Genomic DNA, 23,995 nt, shown 5'->3' with positions numbered 1-23,995 from the left:
ATGTTTGTAACCAATGTTCCTGCATAAAACAGCTGTGAAATACCAAGTTCTGTGATGAAGCTAATGTTGCCTGTTGCTTCTTTCCTGATAGCAGGGTGTTCTCTTCTAAGCTCACTCACACCATATAAATCTGATTCATATTTCACTTAGAACATTAATGACTGGTTTGTTTGTTTGTTTGTTTGAGAAATTTAAAGGTGAAGCAAATGAGCATGGTTCCTGGAGGTGCCTGTACCTACTGACTGAGCCAACTGTCTCCTGCAGGGTGCAGGGTGCTCCTTTGCAAATGGCTTCCCTGCAGAGAAGCTGCTTGCCAAGGAATACTCTGCAGCAGGGCAGGATCAGTGGATGAGGCCCCGATTCTGCCTGGTGCAGGGTGCTATTTTGCAGGTGGGTTCCCTGGAGCAGGATTGGCACCTGGTAAGTGGAGGCGTTGATCCGAGGGAGAGGCACTCATGGTGCAGTCTCCTTTTCCCCACCCCACTTCAAGTTTCAGTATATGTTCAATTAGTGTTTTAAAACCTTAATTAAACATTAACCCCACTGGAACTTATTTGAGATCTGATTGAGGATGAAGTGAAGGCTGGTTGTAATGTTGATTCAGAGCAGCGTAACCTGACACCCTGTGGATCAGAGCCATGGGGCAGATTGTGTGTGTGAGAGCACCACCCTAATGCACCACCACAACAGTAATAAATAATAATTAGCAGGGGCTCTGAGTATTTGACAACTGCCTGAGAGGCCAATAGCAGCAACACAGAGCGCTTTCCCCCCATCACATATAAACAATAGTAAAGCCATACCTGTTGATTTTCTGATCTAGCTGTTAAAAGGCACAGAGTATTTGTGTCAAAAAACCCTCCATTATTTCACAGTAGAAAACAAGGACCTGCTCATAAAATACCACTATTTTCACATCAGTTATCACTGCCTGTGTCCATTGCACATTTGCTGAGGGGTGTTCTTTCACTGTTGCATGCTCTAAGGATTTACTGAGCAACTACTTGTCCTGCACTGCTTTAAAAACAAATGCATTTAATTATTCAGTTACTTGTGTAATATCAACATTTCTATACTTCACTTCAGTAAAATAAAATAATCCTAGGGTTGTTTACCGTATTTTTCGTCCCATAGGACGCTCCGTTCCATAGGATGCACCTAGTTTTTTTTTGGGGGGGGGATAAAGGAAATTTTTTTCCCCTTTATTCCCCCCCAAAAAAAAAAACCAGGTTGGGGAACAGCGGTATGGCAGTGCTCCCCCTCCCCGCTGTCCCCTGAGCTTGTGGGGCTGGAGCTGGGGAGAAGCGCATTTCTCCCCAGCGCCAGCCTTCAAACCAGGTCGGGGAACAGCGGGGTGGTGCCGCTGTGCCTCCCCGCTGTCCCTTGAGCTTGTGGGGCTGGCCGATGTATGCCAGAAGCGCGGGGTGCTCTGCTTCAGCGCACCCCGTGCTCTGTGCAGCAGGCTGCTATCCGCAGCGTTGGGAGCCCTGCGGGACCTCCTGCGGGCTCCCCAGACTTGCTGATAGCTTCCTGAAGCCTGGAGAGCGAGAGGGGTCGGTGCGCAAAAGCCTGTATTCACCCCATAGGACACACACAGATTTCCCCTTCATTTTTGGAGGGGAAAAAGTGCATCCTATAGGGCGAAAAATACGGTATATCAAACAGACGTGACTAACCTGGGGGCCAGCTCTCTCCCCCCCCTCCAAAAAAAAGTTTTTGTGTCACCAAGTCCATGAACATTTTGGTAATTTTATAGTGCTCATTGTTGTTATTTTTATGTTCCCACTGTGGTGCAGTGTAGGGCTTTGCCTTTGCAAGGCAGATCAAGAAGATCACAAAAGGTGGGAAGCAGCAAAGCATCCAGACTCCCATGAAGGCTAGAGGCAGAGCTCTGCCATGTTTTCTTTTGATTTGTAGAGTCAATAAAGCCAAACCATGTAGCAATAAATGAGTCCTGTTTGCTTTGACCTTTTACCAGTCTTAGTCTTTGGACAGTTTTTCCACAAGTGCAAGCTGCCATACATACTATGCTACGAACTAAAGAGATACCATCAAGCCCTTTCTATTTCTTGGCTATAGCTGCTGCTACTCTTGTGAGTAAATGCCAACTCAGTTCCCTTAGGTATGAGATCCCGCTTTGGTCCCATAAAGAAGTCCAGGAGGGCTAACTCTGGCATCCTACCAATAACCTGTTTAGTGATGCCATCCATCTCATAAATGATTGTTCTTCAGGTAACACAGTCCTACCATCAGACCACAGAGATGTTCCTGAACTACAAGGGGCATACAGGGGTAAGGTTCCAGCTGTGTACGAATTTGACTGCTTGTCTACTACATAGTCTGGGCCAAAATTGCATTGAAGGGAGGCATAGGCACCATGTTGTTCTAGTCTACTTCTCAGCCTTACTGTACAGTATGTCCAGTGTTTAGAATGAAAGGAATTATTTTGGATCCCTTGCAACCAGGACAATAGGAATTCTTGCAGCATGCCCATCATCTCCTCATTTAGTGATGTTTCCCCATTTATAACCTGTGATTTGTCATCAGGTACATCTGATGAGGCTGGTTGGTGCTTACAAAATATCACACCCTAAAAAATGTGTTTAAGGTATCATAAAGGTCTTTGTTGTTTTTGTGGCAACTGACAAGCATAATTACACTAATGGAATTTATGTCTGTTAACTTGTGAGAACTTTAAATGCTGCTTCAAAAACTTGTAAGTTACACATAGTGAGCTGTTAAACTTTTATTATTCACAAGCCTGCAGCTCCCTAATTTTCCAATACCTGGCGTTCCCACAATGGAACATAAAATTCTGGAGCAGACTGCACCTTTTCATTAGTTGCAGCTATTTCATTTTGCATAACACTGGCAGACAGTCCCTGAATACTGAATACTGTCCCAAAGGATTTATCAAAATACATCTATGTGACTGAAAATTTGCATAATATGTTGGTTTTAAAGTGGGGGGTTGTAGGGGGAAAACACATCCAAAAAATGCAAATAAATCCTCGGACAGTGCTAATTGTGTCCAGCGGTTAGTAGAGGAATGTGTTTCTATGGTTTTCTGAGATAAATCTTGTATCACCGTTTTTTAATGCAGTTACTGAGTGATTGATATGTAGGTATGAATTAGGCCCTTCTAGATGTAACAGTGATGGCACTGTAGCCGCTGTTTGGAGTTTTTTGGAGTAAGATTGTCGTAGGTTGTCCATACCACTGGTTGCATCATGTCAGTTTTGAGGAAGGTGACTGTGCTTTTTATGTCCTCACTAAGGACAGGATATATTCAGATTGAGAAAAGTTTTGTGCCTGTAATTACACCCTTCCATTCTCTTGCTACACTGACTAGTAAATGTCAGTGTTATGAGCATATGTGCACACACTCACACAAACATACCCCTAGTTCTGGCCCTGTGGTAGATAGCAGTAACTACTTGAGTTCACAGTGAATCTCTGAACTATCCAACATTTTAGAGATTGTAGTGGTAGGCCTCCTGTCAAAAAAGAGATTTGGAAAAGGTGTGAAACAGAAGCCTCTCAAACCCCACCACACATAGAAGTTGGATTCCCCCCCCCCAAAAAAAAACACCTTTCACACAAGGGAAATATTGCAGAAATATTCTGGATCTTTCAGAGAGTTATATCCAATGCTAGTCATTCACAGAGTATACCTATGGGCATAAATAAAATAGGTACATTAATGTCAACGAGTCAACTCTGAGTAGAACTTTTAGGATGGAACCCACATTTTTTGCAATGGAATAAAAAGTGGTGTGGTGGCCCCGATATTCTGGAATAGTGATGGAATGGTAATGATATCATGTAGAAGCATGCAGGAAAGAAGCACAGCAGTTATAATGCTACAAAAGTTCTGCCTGGAATGGCTCTGCACTCCTAGACCCAATTATCAGGAAGTAAACTCTAATGAACTCAGCAGGACTTGTTTTTGAATACAGAAAAACAATTTCAAATTCAATGCAGGTACAAACTGGGAATTTTTTTTTAAAAAAACCCTCCACTTAAAAGGCTTGCTGAAAAAGGAGGATTTTCAATAGGTGCTGAAAAGACAATACCGTAAATAGAGATGGCACCTGTCAATGGAATGGAGTCCCAAAGACCTTCCGCATGGTGACACCATGGTGCTGGGGCGGTGCGCTCCCCCCGCATGCCTCTTCCTCTGCCAGTGCCACAGAGTACAGAGATCAGTTGCAATATCTGCATCACATGCAATATCTGTATCAGGTTGATACACGAATGCTTAAAATAGGGTCTGGTTTTATTTTGTGGTTTTCACATTCACATCAGAGTATAGCCATGTGGGGATTGAAAACTGCTTTGTTGACAGACACTGCCATATAGCGACTGCTATAGTAACTGGTGCCTTTTGTTGTAAAATAACCTAGGTGCCAGAGAAGTCCATGAGCTTGGTTACTCTACTGCTTGTAAGCCTAGAGAATGGGGTGGGATACATTATGTTGGTCCATATATTGTTGTTATAGTGATCTTCAAAATCTCTATTTGTGGAGTTGATAAAAGTTCTGTTTTTTTAAAGATTGTAGAATGGTCTGAAGGAGCTTGTGGCAGTTCCATCAAGGACATGAAACAGGTGTGAGTCCAACCAATACCTGAAGGGAATGATTCCTTGGAACTAGCCTATATGGATATTGCTTTGAACTCCTCCTATTAAATATATAGGTTCTTTATTTTTTTTTAGAAAAAAGTAAAAAGTTCCATATTAGCCCTGCTATCTGTCAGTAACAGTAATAGTTTGCTATTATTTTCTGGCTCAGAGATCTAATTCATTCACCTTGAAGGAAAGGAAACTAAATAGCATCCTGAATAATGCATAGGAAACTTGAGCTATCCTACCTCAGGTAGCATTCATAAGCAATTTCATTTCATCAAGGATTTCTTTTATATTTTAGTTTTACAAGATTTGAATTTCTGTTGAGTGCATGTTCACACTTTTAGGTGTCCATTTTAAAGAGTCCTGGGCATATTTTACATGCAGTTCAAAATCACAGACAGACTTAGGAGTGACACTATGAGTAGTGATAGGAGGACTCTTCTGCTTAATATGTATGAGAATTTACTGTTCAAAAAGTTACTGAATTGGTATTTAAAGAGAGCAAAACCACCTATTTTTTCCACAGAACAGGCTCCGTACTGGCAACTACAATGAAAGCTTTTTGTCAGATTTTTGATCGCTTTAATCTCCTTTTGAAAAGTGTGTCTTACATATGCATGTAGATCAGGGGAAGCCAACACATTGCTCTCCAGATGTTACTGGACTCCATCTCTCAGCAGTCCTAGGCAGGGCCACCAATGACCAAGGCATGTGGTTTAATGACATGTAGATGGCACCATCTTGGCTACCAAAGTCCCAACACTTGATGACTCACAAGAAGAATTGAAGTCATTTTAAAATATTGAGTTGGATCCAGAGATTTGGTGAGTAGAACTCTGCTGACAGGATATTCCCACTGGAGGGAGTGGGGAGGCAGGTTTGATCTATGTATGGGACAGCTGCATATTCCTGCATTGCAGGGACTTGGACTAGATTATCATCAGGGTCCCTTTCAACTCTAAGATTCTAAGATCTATGATCTAAGATGGAAGTATGAACTAGATTGGGGGTACTTCAGGGCTTCCAGAAGTACATAAAATACCTTAAGAAACCTACGGGGTGAAGCATTCAAACAGTGGCTATGAAATACTATCTGTTTGAGGGCGGGGAAACAAAATTTGGTTCCATTAGCATTTAAACTAAAGTAATGAACTAAAACATAACCATCTATTGAAATTTACACTTCTCTGAATTTTGCAGTCCAGTTTTCCAACCAAGTGCTATGTACAACAATGCATATACTAGGGTAAGGTAAAGATAAAGGACCCCTGGACAGTTAAGTCCAGCCAAAGGCAACTATGGGATTGTGGCACTCATCTCTCTTTCAGGCCGAAGGAGCCAGCGTTTGCCCACAGACAGTTTTCTGGGTCATGTGGCCAGCATGACTAAACCGCTACTGGCGCACGGTGGACCGTGACAAGTGCCAGAGCACATGGAAACACCGTTTACTTTCCCGCAGCAGCAGTACCCATTTATCTACTTACACTGGCATGCTTTCTAACAGCTAGGTTGGCAGGAGCTGGGGCAGAGCAATGGGAGCTCACCCCATCGTGGGGATTGGAACCACCAACCTTCCGATCAGCAAGACAAGAGGCTCAGTGGTTTAGACGGCATGTGCATAAAAATTGATATATTTGTGAAAATGCAAAAACTATCCTATTAGTGGCCAGGATCCTAAACAGGAAGCATTCCATACTGCAACAATTTGTTGCTGGTCCCAATGGTGTCAATATATTTGCATGTTCTTCATTACTTGGTAGGACATACAGAAAACCAGATGATGCAAGAAGTTGCATAGATACCATGGTAAGCTGCCACTTATTAAGCAGACTTCTATATTAACCAATTGATCTTTCTACTGCTAAGTTCTGTGCTCGATCAACTGCATCATGCCTGCTCAATCTGGAGATTGCCCTCCGACTGAACTAATCACTCATTCAGAACATTTTTTTCCCTTTTTGTCATCATGTCTCATCACAAGGAAAAGAAAACTCTCCAAGAGCTCAGTATCAAATAAATGTGCAAGGAAGCTAACGAAGCTAAATCAGAAAGTTAGGCAGGAGCTCATCAGGAATGATACATCACTTAAAGAAGAAAGAGCGAGTGAAGGTGGGATTTCTCACTGACAGCCCAACATCTGCTAGCTCTCTAGGGAAGCACAAAACACTGTGATACTTTCTGAAGCTCAATATTTACCTGACAAGAGTTAACCCAGAGGTGGTCACGGCATTAACACACATCAAAACAATTCTGCTTTTTTAATTCCTATCATGGGCAAGATCAAACACATAATAACAGTCAAACAGAGGCCTCAGGAGATATCTCAACCTAACATTTATTCCAGGCCCTAAGGAGTCATTAGCAGGACCTAGTGTAGCTGCCATTTTACATCATGGCATTAGCAATTTTATTTTATTTATTTATAAAAAATACTTATAAGCCACCAATTCATTTAAAAGATCAAAGCGACATATAATAAAACCATTAAAAGATTATAAAACTGTAAAATTCAAAACAAATGTAGTCCCCAGTTCTCCAATAAATGACGTATAGATGATTTTGGTGTTACATGTTATCCCTGGAAACTAACCCTTAAGTTGTGAGTCACCTGTGCATGCAACATTATCCTGTTCCTTTCTGTTTGTTTCTGAGGTGGAATTACAAGCTGCAAAGTTGCTTTTGTCCTCAATCATTCTATTGGAATCTCATTATTCATTTATAAACAAATATCACAAATATGCACTAAGATTGGTCCACGCAAAATTCCCAAATTAAGTGTGGTCATCAAACCCAGTGCAATTCTGTCTATGTACAGTAAATATCCCAAGAAGAGTATTGTTCATTTCCCAAAATACACATGTGAACAGTGCTTTTTTCTGGGGGGACGCATACTCCTATCTAAACATTTTGTGAATCTTTGTACTTTTGTCCATTTACTGTATTTATTTCCCCCGATTTGAACTATAAAATGGTGATTTTCTTGAGTCAAAATGAGAGTACCACTAAACATTTTTTAAAGAAAAAAAGCACTGCATGTGAGACATTTGTAGATGCAAATGTGTGTCTTGGCACACCTGTGGATCTGGTTGCACAAACCAGCTAGGCCGTGTGAGCCTGGAATCAGAGGCTGGAAAGTTCTTTCCAGGAGTAAAAGTTTCATGTGCTCATACCCATCATCTATTAGCACTAAGCTGTTCAGAGGAAAGCAGAGGACTCTCTCCCATCCACCCAATCAAACAGATGATGCTCCGTGACTTTGAACTTCTCAGAGGCATCTGGCTGACTGCTACTGAAAGCAAAATGCTGGCTGGTCTCCTCCAGCAGGATTGTTCTTTCTTTATTTCCACACACTGGATTGTAAGCAGGTGGTGAGATGTTTGTTGAAATTGGCCCCCCGTGAAAACTGTGGAGCGTAGTACCCCAGAGAAATGGCTAGTTTCCCAGTCCTGTCTGCAGTGTGCCAGTTTTGGCAGGTTTCTTGTGAGCATGGTTGCAGGCAAACATCTCTCTACAGGAAAGTGAAGGGCTAAGATGCCCGGCGGATGTTACTATGTCACCTGAGAAATGGGTGTATGTATCCATCATCATTAGCACTGTTCTTACTCCCAGGTTATAGCCATTATTCATGAATTAAATAGTTCCTACAGGTTTTCTGCTCTGTGGCTCAATTTCCCAGCCAATGATGTTTATAGCTCATTTAAATTATTAGCTGGATGGGCTTGGATCCTAAGATAATGTAACTGATGTCCATGGAAGGAATTTTTCCCACCACCTCCTTCCCCCCTGTAGCCACCTGCACTTCCAAAAAGCCTTCCTGGGTGGTTGGGAGGCTCCTGAGTAATGAGCCATGGAATGGCAGACTAGCCCAGAATCAGACTTGGATCCTAACATAAGTTGCCTTGAGGAAGCTTACAGAAGGAACACTTCCCAACCTCTCCCAACCTCTCCCCCCCACCCCCGCCAACACCCCATCTAGGAATGGGTGAATATACCAAATTCAGTTTTTCAGACTAAAGTTGTTAGCCTCCACGTTGCCACATCAGATTGTAATTCTTTTAAAAAGCATTCATGAAAATTCATCTGCATCTGGGTGAAAAATTCTCCTTAGATATGTATGTGTGTACTTTTGCTGAATATAAATATCTTTTCATAGTAACTTCCCCTTTATAACACATTTTTGTATGTATGTATGCATGTATTATTATTATTATTATTATTATTATTATTATTATTATTATTATTATTATTATTATTATTTTACTACCCACCCTTCATTGCTAAGGTCCTAGGGCAGGTTACAAAAGCTAAAAATGATTTGCAACCTCAAAAACAAAAACATGTACCTCAAAAGCCAGAGTAAAGTACATCTTCAGCATTCTCTGAAAACTGTATAATGAAAGCACTCGACACACCTTTGTGAGAAGAGTTCCACAGCTTAGGGGGTGTTGGCAGAAAATGACATCTCACGGGCAGCTAGCCCCATGATCTCTGAGGTCAGAGGAACTACCAAGAGGCCTTCACTAACATTTTTCATTTATATATGTATTAATATGCACACTTTAGCCTAGTCCATACATTTGTGTACACATTAATTGACTTGAGAGCTGCATTTCAAAATGTGGAGTGCTGCGAATTTCAAAGAGTGTCTCTGTTTCGGTTCACAATTTGTTTTGGAAAACGTGATCCCCCCCTCCAGTTCACCTTTAACTGCAAACTGAATCACATTTTCCCACCCCACCCCATATAGTTCAGGAGAGCCCCTCTGGAAAGGCTTTTGGAAAAACAGAGGGGGCGGCAGGGGAGAGAAGGATAGGAAGCTTCCTTTAAGTTTACTTATGTTAAGGAAGTTTGTGGAAGAAAAGTTTCCCATGTACTTTATTGTGCTAATTCATCTTAGGTTTCCAGCTATGCAAAACGGACTCTTCTAAATAATTTATTCTAATAATATCTGGAAGTCCTATGGTAGGTTTCTGGATGCTCCCCTAATGTAATATGGAAGTCTTTAGCTGATTTATCCTTTCATTTTCTTGATCAAATATGTCATTTTTTCTAGTAATGTTATATGTTCAGCATCCATAAGAGGGCATTATTACCAGCTTTAGTGAACACAAAACAAACAAAAAGCCTCGTAATATTATCTTCTATTTCATATGGTCATTTCCCCCTTATTTAAATTTTGCTAAGGATACATATTTTGTTCTGTACTTTTGAAAAACATTATGAGATTTCAGGAAATCCTCTGCTATTTCAATGTACATGGTGTATAGTTTGCATTTCTGGAAAGACAAAAAAAAAGGCATCTGGGCAGCATTGTAAAGCTCCTCTTTGCTGTGAGAAATAAGAAAAATGGTCCCACTTTTCTGAGCTGCTGCATCACAATGAGTGGATTTTGCTTGAGCAAAATGATAACCATTTTCTTTCCTTTGCCAGTGCAATTATTCGGAGCTCATCATCTTGCAAAGCCTTATCCTACTGTTCAGCATAAATGAATGGCTATAGTATGTGCTCTGGCAAAAACAGAAATATCTTTCAGAAGTCATCAAGTTAAAAGAAAATTTGAATGAAAATGAACTTAGTAGATTAGGGATTCCTCTATTCATATCAGGCAATTTCATTTATTGACCTGAAGGCAGCAGATGACAAAGCAACAGTAGGAACATAAGAAGAGCCTGCTGGATTGGGCCAATGGCCCATTCTGTCCAGCATCCTGGTCTCACAATGACCTACTAGATGCCCCAGGGAAACTCAGAAGCAGGACCTCAGCACCAGAGCATTCTCCTCTAGTTTCCAGCAACTGGTATTCAGAGTCAGCACCAACTCTTTGAATCGTGCTTGGAAACATATTGGGAGCCAATGTAAATCCTTTAGGACCAGTGTTATATGGTCCCGGTGGCCGCTCCCAGTCACCAGTCTGGCAGCCGCATTCTGGATTAGTTGTAGTTCCTGGGTCACCTTCAAAGGTAGCCCCATGTAGAGCACATTGCAACAGTCCCAAGCGGGAGATAACCACTCTGGTGAGACAGTCCACGGTACCAGGTGTACCAGGTGTCATGTCAGGAATCAATCTCAATCTGTTAGGTGCCATCCACCCCCATAATTGAAAATAGCCAAATACATCTGTCCTTATTCATTTTATACTCATAAGAATCCTGGAAAATAGATGAGGTGGATAGAAACATGGCATCAGTGTACTTAAATCACATTGCTCAGAAAGCATTTATAGTTATCTGAAAAAGTAATGCTACTTTCCTCCAAATCAGATTTCATAAAGGTGCTAGTACTTTAGAAAGCTGAAATGTTTCTCTCTCTCTCTCTCTCTCTCTCTCTCTCTCTCTCTCTCCCTCCCCCCTTTCCTATGGGTAAAAGAAAATATATGCTTCCCTATGCAGCGCCACTGATTACTTCATTTGGCAAGATCAGTTCTTTGGCTCATGATAAATGAGTCCTTTTCCTTGCTGACTCTGTTGTCTTCATTTCTGCTAATGGGCAGTTTCTAGGAAGAGAGGTGCATGTGGAAGAGAGTGAAGTTAGATTTCAAAGCGAATGTGTTGTGGAACAGGTGAGTGAGATCTTTAGATCCATCTGAGGCAGCTTGCAGAGGATTTCCTTGCATCACTTATTTATGATTTTTTTCAATAGCTGGCTAGATAAAGATATTTATAAACAACTCTTCATCGAACAGAGTATGGTGGTAAACAATAAATAGAGCCAAAATGGTGGTACAACTACAATATACAAAAGCTTTGTGGGCTTTTCATCAGTAAATTTGTTTTCATAGAGATTTGCACCAGATAACATCACTGTTCATGTAACCAAAGATGGGATGGTGATGCAAAGGTAGGAGATATGATTATTGTGCTCCCAAATTCCACATGCCTATTAGCTATTATTGCCAGGCCAAAGCTGGAAAGAGAGCCAAAACATAAAAGTTTCATTATCTACCTTGCATGCAGAAAGTCTCAGGTTTCAATCCCAGCATCTCCAATTAGAGCTGGGAGACACACATGGCTGAAACTCTGGAGAACTGTCAGTGTGGACAGTACAGAATTAGATGGACCAGTGGTCTGATTCAGTATAAGGCAGCTTCCAATGTTCCTATTTGGAATGACCTACTTCTGGATTTTCTGCAACAGGAAAGAGGTTTCACTAGATGATCTAGAAGTCCTCCAGTGATCATATGGTTTTGTGAATCAATTCACTGTTCACTCTGTCCAAAAGAGCCAGTGATTGGTTGATGGAACTTGCTGCTATTATTCAGTTCCTCTCCCCACCCCAACCACCGTCTCGTAACATAACAGGGTAAAAGGTAAAGGGACCCCTGACCATTAGGTCCAGTCATGACCGACTCTGAGGTTACGGTGCTCATCTCACTTTATTGGCCGAGGGAGCCGGAATACAGCTTCCAGGTCATGGGGCCAGCATGACTAAGCCACTTATGGCGAACCAGAGCAGTACATAGAAACACCGTTTACCTTCTCGCCGGAGTGGTATCTATTTATCTACTTGCACTTTGACGTGCTTTCGAACTGCTAGGTTGGCAGGAGCAGGGACCGAGCAACGGGAGCTCACCCCATTGTGGGGATTTGAAACGCCGACCTTCTGATCAGCAAGTCCTAGGCTCTGTGGTTTAATCCACAGCACCACCCGCATCCCATAACATAACAGGGTACTGCAGTATAAAAGGAATGTTGGGAATCGTGACAGAAGCAGTAGCATTATAACCAGTAAAACTACCATAAAAAACCGCATGTCTGAATGTAGCCCCAACACACACATTTGTTCAGCATCCCATGTTTGGACTTGTTAAAAGAGCTAAAGGAAATGGCTGAAATATTGTCTTCATGGATTTGAAAATGTCTGCAACAGCCATGATGCTGTGGAAGCTGATGGATGTGAGTCGTCTAGCCAGGTATGTTTCCCACCCATTGCAGGTTAAAGATGTTGGTCAGTGTCAAGAAGGGTGGTAGCATGATTGGGAAGGAGCATGCCAAAATTGGGGGGGGCGGATGGAAGTAAGTCTCATTGTAGACTTTGCCATTTACAATACTCTATAAATATTTCTCAGGATCTAGAATATTTATTTATTAAGATATTTCTTTACCTTCCTTCACAAAGGGGGGGGGGGTCATAAGGTGATTTACAAAGGGAATGTAACTCCTCACAGTTTTACAACTGTTCAAGACCTACTGAACCCATGTTGATTTGAACAGCGATCCTAAGGCTTTTGTGATGGCAGAAAAGCTTTTATTTTTATTATTATTATTACTGGTATTCTGCTCACAATAATGATCTTTATTAGGCTTTGTCAGAAATTTTCCCACTGTTACAGCAAATGGCCTGGTATTTTTAGAACGTGCTTTTACTGTACAAAGGATTTATGAAAGCCAGAAAACCACATGGAATGAGCACCGAATTCACAGAAAACAACATCCATGACTTTTGCCTCATAAAGCGGTAAGTCCCCAAAGTAGCTCCTAATTTTCAGGATGCCAGGAAAACAAAAGGTACAGGACAGGTGCTCTTTGAGGGGAAATGATGTGTCTTGCTGCCCCTCATTATGGAGACCAATCCCTCTCCCACCCCACATCTCCTGAGGCAGAAAAAAGCTTCTGAATAACCTAATTTTAAAAGTGACGATTTCATTGCAATTTACCAACAGAATTTTGCTATTAACTTATATTGAAGCCCACATACACTCTCACTATTGTGGTTCCTCAGGGTCTCTAGTTAATGCTTATTATGTAGTGTTTATAAAGACAAATGTCTATAAATACAAATGGTCTCATCTTTGTCTGCCTCCTTCGCTTGTTTTCTGAACTCCCAGGAACTACATTCTTGTCCCTTAGCAGCCCACTCTATATTTTAATAAAGAATTCATTATCCAAGTGTGAGTCCTTGTGTAGCCAAAGGCACCATCCACACACACAAAAATGGGGGTGTCAGCAGGCTCAGGTGCGACCTCATGTGCTCATATGTTTAAATGCACAGACACATGAACTTGTATATAGCATCTACTGTATGTCCATGGAACTATCATGGAGGCAATTGCATGCTACAGAGGTTATTGCATTGAATGCTATACTTCAGAAATGCCAATTATCGCCTAGGGAGATTTAGCAAGAATCAAACCATTATTAAATTAAAGTTAAAGTATTTATTTACACAAAATGGGAGGGCAGTGAGTAAGATGGCTTTATTTACACAAAATGGGAGGGCAGTGAGTAAGATGGCTTTGCAGCTTGATGTGCCTATAGAATGTAGAAGAGCAAAATAGTAAATGCAGAAACTACTAACCCATGTTTAATGGAGCCTAAACTTAAACCTATAAAAGGAAGTATTGTACATGAACTAGACTCCCACCAGGGTCCTGACTACTCCAAGAGAACATGGTTGAGAGCCAGGGAAACAGGAAGAGGAATAAAGAGGAAAGATCTGGCTAAAATGAAGTAGACTGGCTCCCACAGGAATCTGACTTAGTCAGACAAACTTAAAGAACAGCTATGTGAAGCAGACTTCTGAGGGATGCCAAAAGCAGAACAAAGTAGAGCTGTCTTCAGGCACAAGACTAAACTGATGGTGAAGATGTGAAGCGTGAAACAGCCTTGATGGGGAAAATCTGAACATAATGGAATAATTTATCTGAAAGATACTGCCTAATGGGTGCTAGTTCTGAAACTAAGGGTGATCTCATTAAGAAAAGGGCTGGATGGAAGGGACACAATGGCAGTCAGTAGACATCACAATACAATTTTCTTACAAGAGAGTGACACAAGGGATCTCTGGCTAATCAAAAGTTGTCACCAGATGTCTTAGGTATCCCTCACAGGGAAAGGTGGGTTACCTAAACAATATGGATTTAGATTTAATAAAACGAAAAGGAACTTGTTGGAGGCTGCCTCCATTACTGCCCAGAGGGCATCTATTTGCATTTGATATTATAGAGGTTCTGGAGACTAATTAGGCTTTTATTTACATAATCTGTTTTGCATATCAGTTATTGCAGGGAAAATCCCCTGTTCAGAAATAAGTATGAAAAGGATATTTGGCGGGAACCACTGGGGCTCCCACTGAGAGGAGGATACCTGAACTATTATTGCTTCTTCTGATTCCTTGCAAAAGTGTCATCATTATTTTTCAGAGCAAAGCACAAATAAACACAGAATACATGCAGAGTTGCCGTTGAATACATGGAAACTGCAGAAGTACACTTTTTTGGGTGGTGGGGGACTTCTAAAGTGAGGAAACCTTAAAACAGTCCAATGAGATCTATTCATACTAAGGGGCCATAGAATGCTGACTGACTGTTGGGTGGCTGGGGGGTCAGAAAACTGGGTGGGAGGGGAATTGGAATGGAATATCCTGGCTGGCTAGAACACTGAAAAGGAGCCCTCTGTACAGTGCAGAATTTTGTTGCAGCTTCCAGTTCATTTTATTTTGTCTCAAATCCAATTTTGCACCTTATTCTTTAATTTTTCATAACTCTGCAGCCTCCAAGTTTCTCCAACTTTTTCTATAATTTCCCCATATTTCGGCCAACCAACCTCCATATTGGGTTTTTTTTCCAGGCCTTGGCCTCTGCTGGTGATAGCCACCTCGGAGTCTTACCTTCTAATAAGTCCTTGTATTTTGTCCAGACCATAAATATTGATTTCCTGACAATATGATTTTTGAACATTTTATGAACCTTTGCCTTGTCGTACCACAAATATGCATGCCAACCAAAGGCATTGTCAAACCCTTCCAGATCTAGGACATCAGTGTTCTCAAGAAGTAACCAATCCTTCATCCAGCAGAAGGCCGCAGCTTCATAATATAATCTCAGGTCCGGCAGGGCAAACCCCCCTCTTTCTTTCGAATCAGTTAGTATTTTAAACTTTATCTGGGGCTTTTTGCCCTGCCAAACAAACTTGGATATATCCTTCTGCCACTTTCCAAAACATTCCACTCTGTCCACAATCTGTAGGGTTTGAAACAGAAATAACATTTTCGGCAATACATTCATTTTTATAGCTGCAATTCTACCCAACAAGGAAAGTTTCAGTCTTGACCAAATTTCCAAATCTTTTTTGATTTCCGACCAACATTTTTCATAATTGTCTTTAAATAAATTCAAATTTTTAGCAGACAAATGAACCCCTAGGTATTTCACTTTTTTTACCACACTTAATTCTGTCTCTTTCTGAAACCCATCTGTTTCTGAAGATGTCAAGTTTTATATGTTTATTCGTGGAAGCAAATCTCACTGCTTAAAGAGACTGTGCCTATGGGAAGTTGGGGAAAATGGTAGGTACAGATCAGTGGACAGGAAAGTGAAAGCAAATGACCTCTCTGAAACTCTAGCTTCCCTTTGATACTGCACTTTATTATGTACACACAAAACTAAAAAAAACCCAACTAAATAAACCTCTGCAACATTGAACAATCAAGCAGCAGTTCTTCAGCTCCCAAAGAATAAGTTAGAAGGACAAAAGACTACAACTTTGTGATGCATGCATACCATCCAATAGTCCAACTTCGAATGGGACACCCCGGATTTAGAGAAGCTGCCCTGGCTTCTGTTTGAAATCCCAGATGTCCAGCTTCTGTGGCAGCCATGGCCCCTGTGATGGGGGCCACCAAACCAACTGCAACCACAACAAGGGTCCCCAAACGCATGTGTCACATTTTATAAGTGATGTGGCACCTTCTACACAAGGATGTGTGCTTGAGACCTAAACTGCATGGTACAGGGAAATGATGGTGGCTGCCAACGCATCTCTCATCCCTATATCACCCTTGTGATGTCTAGAGAAACACAAATAATATGATGCTGGAAACCTAATAGCCCTATGCACTGACCACAAGAAAGACTATTACACCAACAAGAAAGAGGTGGACAGCACTGATGATCCTGACCCTGATATCACAAACATAACGTTGGCTCCACCCTTTACCCCTGTGTGCTGAAGAGGCTGCTCCACATGACTGAGAACCCCGGTTGCACAGTGATTCATATCACTGAGAAGCCTGTACAAGTACAACAGACTTCCTCTTTAGACTTTTGCCCAATATGTGGCAGTCAAGGGAGTAGTCAGCAGGCATGTGACATGGGGAGGCAGGGCCAGGAGTCATGATTCTCCTCCCCCTCCCCACAGAGGGCTGATATCAAAGTGGGACAGGGCAAGTGATTCTTCCTTCCCATTTTGCTCCATTTTTTGCTGCTTGCCAGGGGGCAGTGAAACACTGTGCTGTAGTATCACCTCATGTGTCCTCTTTGAACAGACGTATTAAGGAGAGGACATGATTTAGCTACATTAGCTCACATTTCCCCTGTAGCATTTAGTATCAGCTTGAGTACAAGCAGTACCAAAAGTAAAGTGAGAGTCAGTCCTTAGTAATCCTTTTTAATAACTGACAGCTTAAAAGAAAAAAGAGAAAAAAAGAACTTCAGGAAACTGGAACTCAAGAAAATATGTTTGAAATGTGATCGTGCTTCTGTTTGTTGCATCCTGATTCTGTTGTCATCCTTTCAGGAAATGAATATCCCATACAGCTGGAAGAAAAGCTCTGGGTGATTTTCTTTTTCATTAAGATAACCCACTAATTTAAACAACAGTTCAAGCCTGGTAGATATTACTCTCCTTCCACTGATCCCCTCTCCAATTCTTCATCCTTTTGTTGTTTAGCTCAGTTCTTTGTAATGACTGATATGAATTCGGTTTTAAAGCAGACTGTTTCTTGCTGCTCTGGTCATGTGAGGGATACAATTCTGGTAGTTAGCTACAAAATTAAAGGACAAAGTTGAATGTCCCATTTCTGATTACTTGGTAACACTGGCCCACAGATGATTGTGCAATACAGTTTTTTGCATTCAGATGGTCTGTGAAAATTGTTAACTTTTGGCAGAAGAAATGCTTCCATACCAGAGCTTCCATAACAGAGTTAGTACGTCTTTGAATTTAGTTAATTGGTTTATTGTTGGTTTTATTTTAATTAATATAACTTTTATCCATTTCTGTTTCCTAATTATTTTGTATGGGGTGGGGTGGAGTGGGGTGGGAAGCAATATTCTCCTCTTTGGGCTTAAGCATTTGTACAGCTCCACAAAAACCTACAGACCTTTTCACAAACTTAAAAAGAAAAGAAAATCTCATTAAGTGGCTATCCTAAACATACTTACTAATAGATAAGCTCCATTGGGCACAAATGGAATTTGTTTCTATAAATATGCACAAGATTTCTCCATTCGAAGCTCAATCCAGATAAGACTGAGGCATTATTAGTGGGTGGTTCCCTAGACCAGGTGGTTGGAAGGTCGCCTGCTCTTGATGGGGTTACACTTCTTCTGAAGGAGCAGGTTCATAGCTTAGGGGGTATTCTTGGATCCTTTGCTGTCACTCAAGGCTCAGGTGGTGTCAGTGGCCTGGAGTGCCTTCCATCAGCTTCAGCTGGTAGCCCAGATGGACAGGGATGGCCTAACTACTGTTGCCAATGCTCTGGTAACTTCTAGGTTAGATCACTGTAATGTGTTCTATGTAGGGCTGCCTCTGAAGACAGTTCAGAAACTTCAGCTAGTGAAGAATTCAGTGGCCAGGTTGCTCACCGGAGCAAAATGGTTTGAACATATTACTTCGATCCTTGTCTGACTGCACTGGCTACCAATTAGTTTCCAGGCCCAATTCAAAGTGATGGTTTGACTTAAATGACTCAGGACCGCAATACTTCAAGGACTGCCTCTTCCCATATGAACCTACCTGGTCCCTGAGATCACCTTCTGAGGCCCTCTTTCGTGTGCCTCTTGAAGAGGTCCGGAGAGTGGTAACACAAGAATGGGCCTTCTCTGCAGTGGCTCCCTGTCTATGGAATGCTCTCCCCAGGGAATAATTTCCAATGTCTTTGTCTGAACAAAGACATTGGATTCTTATCTCATTATACATGACTAAGCCATTTTTCACCTTCTCACCCCTTGCCTTTTCCTGTAAGACCTATTGCAGTCATTAAGAGTTGTCAACAGGCTCATCTCAGCTACCTGCCAATCTCCCATTCCCACCACCCTTCTGAGTTATACCCCTCCCCACCTTCTCACTATATAGAAGGATCTGGCAACTTCTGTTTCAGTGTATCTGAAGAAGTGTGCATGCACACGAAAGCTCATACCAAGAACTAACTTAGTTGTTCTTTAAGGTGCTACTGGAAGGAATTTTTTTATTCTCCCCAGGGAAGTTTACCTGGCGCCTTCATTATACACCTTTAGGCACCAGGCAAAAATGTTCCTTTTTAACCAGGCCTTTGGTTGATCTTATTTTATAATTTGGCTTTTGGTCTGATTTTAGTCTTGTTGTGAACTGTCCTGAGACTACGGGTATAGGGCGGCATATAAATTCAGTAAATAAATATTTCTCATTTTATCTATTAATTGATCCACCATCCCCATTCTGCCCAACACCAAAGGAAGATATTATTTCTTTCTCCAATATCAGGTGACTTTTTTATCTCTATGATGATATGCCATTTGCACAAAAGGTTTGTGAAATCCAGTTTGGTAGAACAACCCCTCCTGAATCAGATGGATTTCTCCCTTGTGGAGCCACGCTCCCTCTTGAAAGACAAAAAGAAATCAATTTCCTGGCCAAAGCTCATGCCAAAGAGTTCTGCTGCCAAGCAATTACCTGTCTGTTTTGGCATGAGCTTGTTGTTCTCTTTCAGGCCCCTTGAGCCATTTGACATGGACGATGGGAAGGCTATGACTGAGAGGGGGAATGACACAAGGAAAGGGTAAAATTATGACAATCCAATTCATTACAATATAGTGGCCTTTCTTTGGTATTTATGAAGTCCTGAAACATGCTGTCAAATTGATTTATACTGAATCAATTAATTCATTAATTAAAAGCCAAGTGATTAATCAACTAAAAAATCTTTAATTAGTTGACAAGCCCAACTTGAAGAAGTTTATAACATTTTATAATCTGTCACTGTGCAGAGACTGCTCAGTTACTTTCACATTGTGATATCAATTGTCAAAAGGTTAGCTGAACACTCTGGATTCAGCATCGTACGTGCCAACAGAATTTGTAAAATGAAAGTTGGCAGTCATCTAAATATATGCAATCCATCTCCACTCAGAGGCAGAGCATCTACCTTACATATAGAAAATCCCTTGTCAATTATTTGTTTGTTTATTGCATGTATATCATTTTTTTTTTTTTGTCCAAGGAGCTCCAGGTGGTATGCAGAATTTTTGCCTTCCTCATTTTATCCTCACAACTTTGTGTGGTAGGTTAGGCTGAAAGGCAGTAACTGGCCCAAGATTAATCCCTGGCATTTCCAGATGGGGCTGGGAACACAAATTCTGGAGAGCTGGTGCCAGTGAAGACAATACTGCATTACTTGGTCCAAAGTTCCAAATCTTTCTAAGAACACTTCTTATGTTCCTATGTTCTAACACATCTATTCAAAATTCTCTAAGGCTATGTGTTACATTAGCCATTCTGCATGTTGAATGGCTTGTTATATGAATTGGGAGATAGATGTTCTATTCATCATAAAATACATTACACTGGTACCTCAGGCTACATACGCTTCAGGTTACAGACTCCGCTAACCCAGAAATAGTACCTCGGGTTAAGAACTTTGCTTCAGGATGAGAACAGAAATCGTGCTCCGGCAGCGCAGTGGCAGCAGGAGGCCCCATTAGCTAAAGTGGTGCTTCAGGTTGAACAGTTTCAGATTAAGTACGGACCTCTGGAACGAATTAAGTACTTAACCCGAGGTACTACTGTATATCCATGCCACAGAAATCTGAATCTGACTATAAACAGGAAACGATTATGTTAAAGAGCAGTGCTATGAACACATAACTGCCAGGGAGTCCTTGTCTGCTACCTAAACTAATGTGGTTCTGTCAGACCAGGCCAATGGTGGAGTCTGGAGTGAGCCAGGAACTGGGAATCAGGACTGAAAAAGAACAATGAAGAACAGAGAGCAAACCAGAAAACAGTACTAGAGAGGTATCAGTGCAGGAGGACTGGATATCAAAACACAGGACACACCAGAGGCCAGGTAGACCTGTTCTACTCCTTCCTCCCCAGGTGAGATGTTTGGGCAGAGCCCAAGTGTATGACTGAAAGGCTGCAGTTATATACTTCACCACATAGGGCGGTAATTAGCAGTTCCTGACAGGTTTGGGTTGTTGCGAAGATGAGGATTTCATTATAGCACCCATGCAATGTATTGATTTTTAGTTCTCTGTACTGGGATAGCATTTCCAAGTCAACCTTCTAAATTGATGTGTTTGTTTTCTTCATCAGCATCTGTTTTTCAGTCTTGTAGGTAAAAATGAAAATCTAACTTGCATTCGCTCGGTAGCTGAAAACACAGGCAAGTGCATTGAGTGCAATTAATGCAGTATTCCCCTTTTATGAAGCCACTTCAGTGGAAATCAGTAAGACCGAGGAAAGTAACGTGTAAGCAAAATAAAGGCACTCATAAGAAACAGGAGTTGGGGGAGGAAGGGAAATGAAAGGGGAAGTTTGGTGCATAGTGCAAAATAAAATTTATGTTTTAAAAAATCCTTTCTTTTAGGCAGCAGGCATAAAAAGAATTCTCTTTCAAAGACCTAAATTTTATTTTGCTCCATCAACTAGCTTTGAACCGTTAAAAGAAACCCTGCAGCTGTAACTGCACCAATTATAGTAATAAATTATAATAAAAAGATTCACAGTTCTGTTCATTTCTGCTAAACTGGATCATTTGTGTCATTTGGTATGTCATACAAATATTCCATTTTCTTTCACAGATGTCTGTCTATTAAAGTGCAGAAGGAAAAATGAGATAAGGATAAATATACTATCTTTGAAATTACTACGCCAAGGAATAGAAATGTGTGCAGTGTTCCCCCCTGCCCCCCTTCACAAAGTATTTCTTCTTTTCTTCAGAGATATGTCCTTTTGGTTCAGCTCAGATTTTAGCTACGGATCATTTGATATCCTTAAGCACAGTATAATCTTTACATGTAATTATCCTAACAATAATGTTACAAATGAGAAGAACAAAATCATGTGTGCACCATCCTGAGCTGATTTCTTGTCATAGCCATTTACACTGGGTGGCAGACTATTCTGGAAGTTTCTTCAAGTCTGAGGAACAATTTATGTTTTTCAATAATGAATACCCCGTCCTATTTCAAAGAAACTCAATGCAGTTTATGATCCACAATACAAAAACAAACAATAACAAAATAAGTAATAATAAGATCCCCATTAGCACAATGTACATCACTATGCTTGAATTCTGCTTGTGAGCTTCCCACAGATTGGACCCTGTGAAAACAGGGTGTTGGACTAGATGGACCTTTGACCTGATCCAGGAGGCTCTTCTTATGTGCTTATCCGAAATCTTAACGAATCACAAATACTAATATTAAAGGCAAGCCTCCATAACGAAATCTGAATTTGTGCCATTGAAACTCAGACACTAAAGCTAAATCTGCAAAGGGGGAATAATCCTGTAAAAGCCTTTTGATCAATTGAGCTTTTATCAGCCATCAAAAACGGTACAATGCTACCTCTGGCTACGAACTTAATTCGTTCTGAAGGTCTGTTCTTAACCTGAGGTACCACTAATGGGGCCTCCCACTGCCACCGTGCCACCACCGCGCTATTTCTGTTCTCATCCTGGGGCAAAGTTCTTAACCCAAGGTACTACTTTATTTTTTTTAGGGAAGCTTTTAATCTTTGATGTATTACTGTATTTTAATATTTGGTTGGAAGCTGCCCAGAGTGGTTGGGGAAGCCCAGCCAGATGGGCGGGGTATAAATATATTATTATTATTATTATTATTATTATTATTATTATTATTATTATTTCTTCTGGGTTAGCGGAGTCTGTAACCTGAAGTGTTTTTAACCCGAGGTGTTTGTAACCCAAGGCGCCACTGTACAGTGATGATACATTTGGAAGGGAATAGAGGATCCCAAAACCTTTCTGGGTGGTGAAGCTTTCTATACAACCCAACAACTCTCAGCTTGATGGAAGTCCAGAACAAACAAAAATAGGGAGTTGTGCAACTTGACAGTTGGAGGACCACTTGCTGAGATTGCTTGAAAAATAATGATTAGAGTAATTTGTGAATGTGTATGGTCAAAGGATAGGAAATCACACTCTGGCCTCTATTACCAACAAGAAGACCCAGGGTCACTGCAAGAGGGCACTGCCTTCTCCCCAATGGGAAACCAACCTAGCATCTTCATCATGATCTTTTATAGAACTTGTGTGTTCAGAGGAATACCATAAACCGAGGACAAGCAATGGCAGAGGACTGTTCCCTTCATATCCTGCTTGATAGATCTGGATAGGGAGCCTCTGTCCCTAGAAATATTGTTGGACTCCCACTCTCAGCATCCTGGCCATTATGGCCAATGCTCAGGGATAATGCAAATTGTAGACTACAGCTTGTACTCCAACCACAGATCAGATGTATCCTTGTCAGATTCAGCAGGGAATTTCTTGTGTGAACTTCCTGGATCTTATTTCAACATGGTCGTTACTTAATGAATGATGAAAAGGGATGATATATCAGATTTATATCCCTGAGTTTAGAGCATATAAAATGTATGCCTTATGGTTAGTAAAACATACTGAATAGTAATAATTTCTAATACAGTGGTACCGCTGGAACTTAATTCGTTCTGGAGGTCCATTCTTAAGCTGAAACCGTTCTTTTCCTGAGGCGCGCTTTCACTAATGGGGCCTCCCGCTACATGCACGCATCCAGCACGCGATTTCCGTTCACATCCTGGGGCAAAGTTCACAACCAGGAGCAGCTACTTCTGGAATCAGCGGAGCTTGTAACCTGAAGCATTCGTAACCAGAAGCGTTCATAACCAGAGGTACCACTGTAACTCACGCATCATATCTATGGGAGAATAAATTCATGGAGGGGAAGATCAGTGTTGCATGATGAATGTATGGAGGGGACAGTGTAGGGTCATTTAACCATATTTAATTAAACCATATTGATATTCTAATTGGATTTCAATAGCTTTTTATTCTTTTCTCTTTTTTTGCTGATTCTTAAAGGCCAAGATTTCTCAACACAGATGCTTAAGGTTACAAGCATTACTCACTGGTTTCTACCAAAATTAGAAAGAAGAAGTGATACTGAAGCAGCTGATTTAGAGCAAAAGCATTCTTAATGGGTTTTAATAAGCCTCCCCCCTGGACATTTTATAAACAGTGGTGCCCCTCTAAGAGCCTTCCCAATTATTTTGGGTATTTGGTATTTGTTGTTAGGTAACTTCAATATTTAGAGAATTCAAAGCATTTTCTGGGATAATAAAATAACAAAGACTTGCGGAAGAATGCAAAAAATGTCTTGGCTGTTAG

This window comes from Podarcis liolepis, assembly GCF_965112155.1.
Source record: "Podarcis liolepis genome assembly, chromosome: 4".
Lineage (NCBI taxonomy): Eukaryota > Metazoa > Chordata > Lepidosauria > Squamata > Lacertidae > Podarcis > Podarcis liolepis.
Note: the sequence above shows the minus strand (reverse complement) of the source record.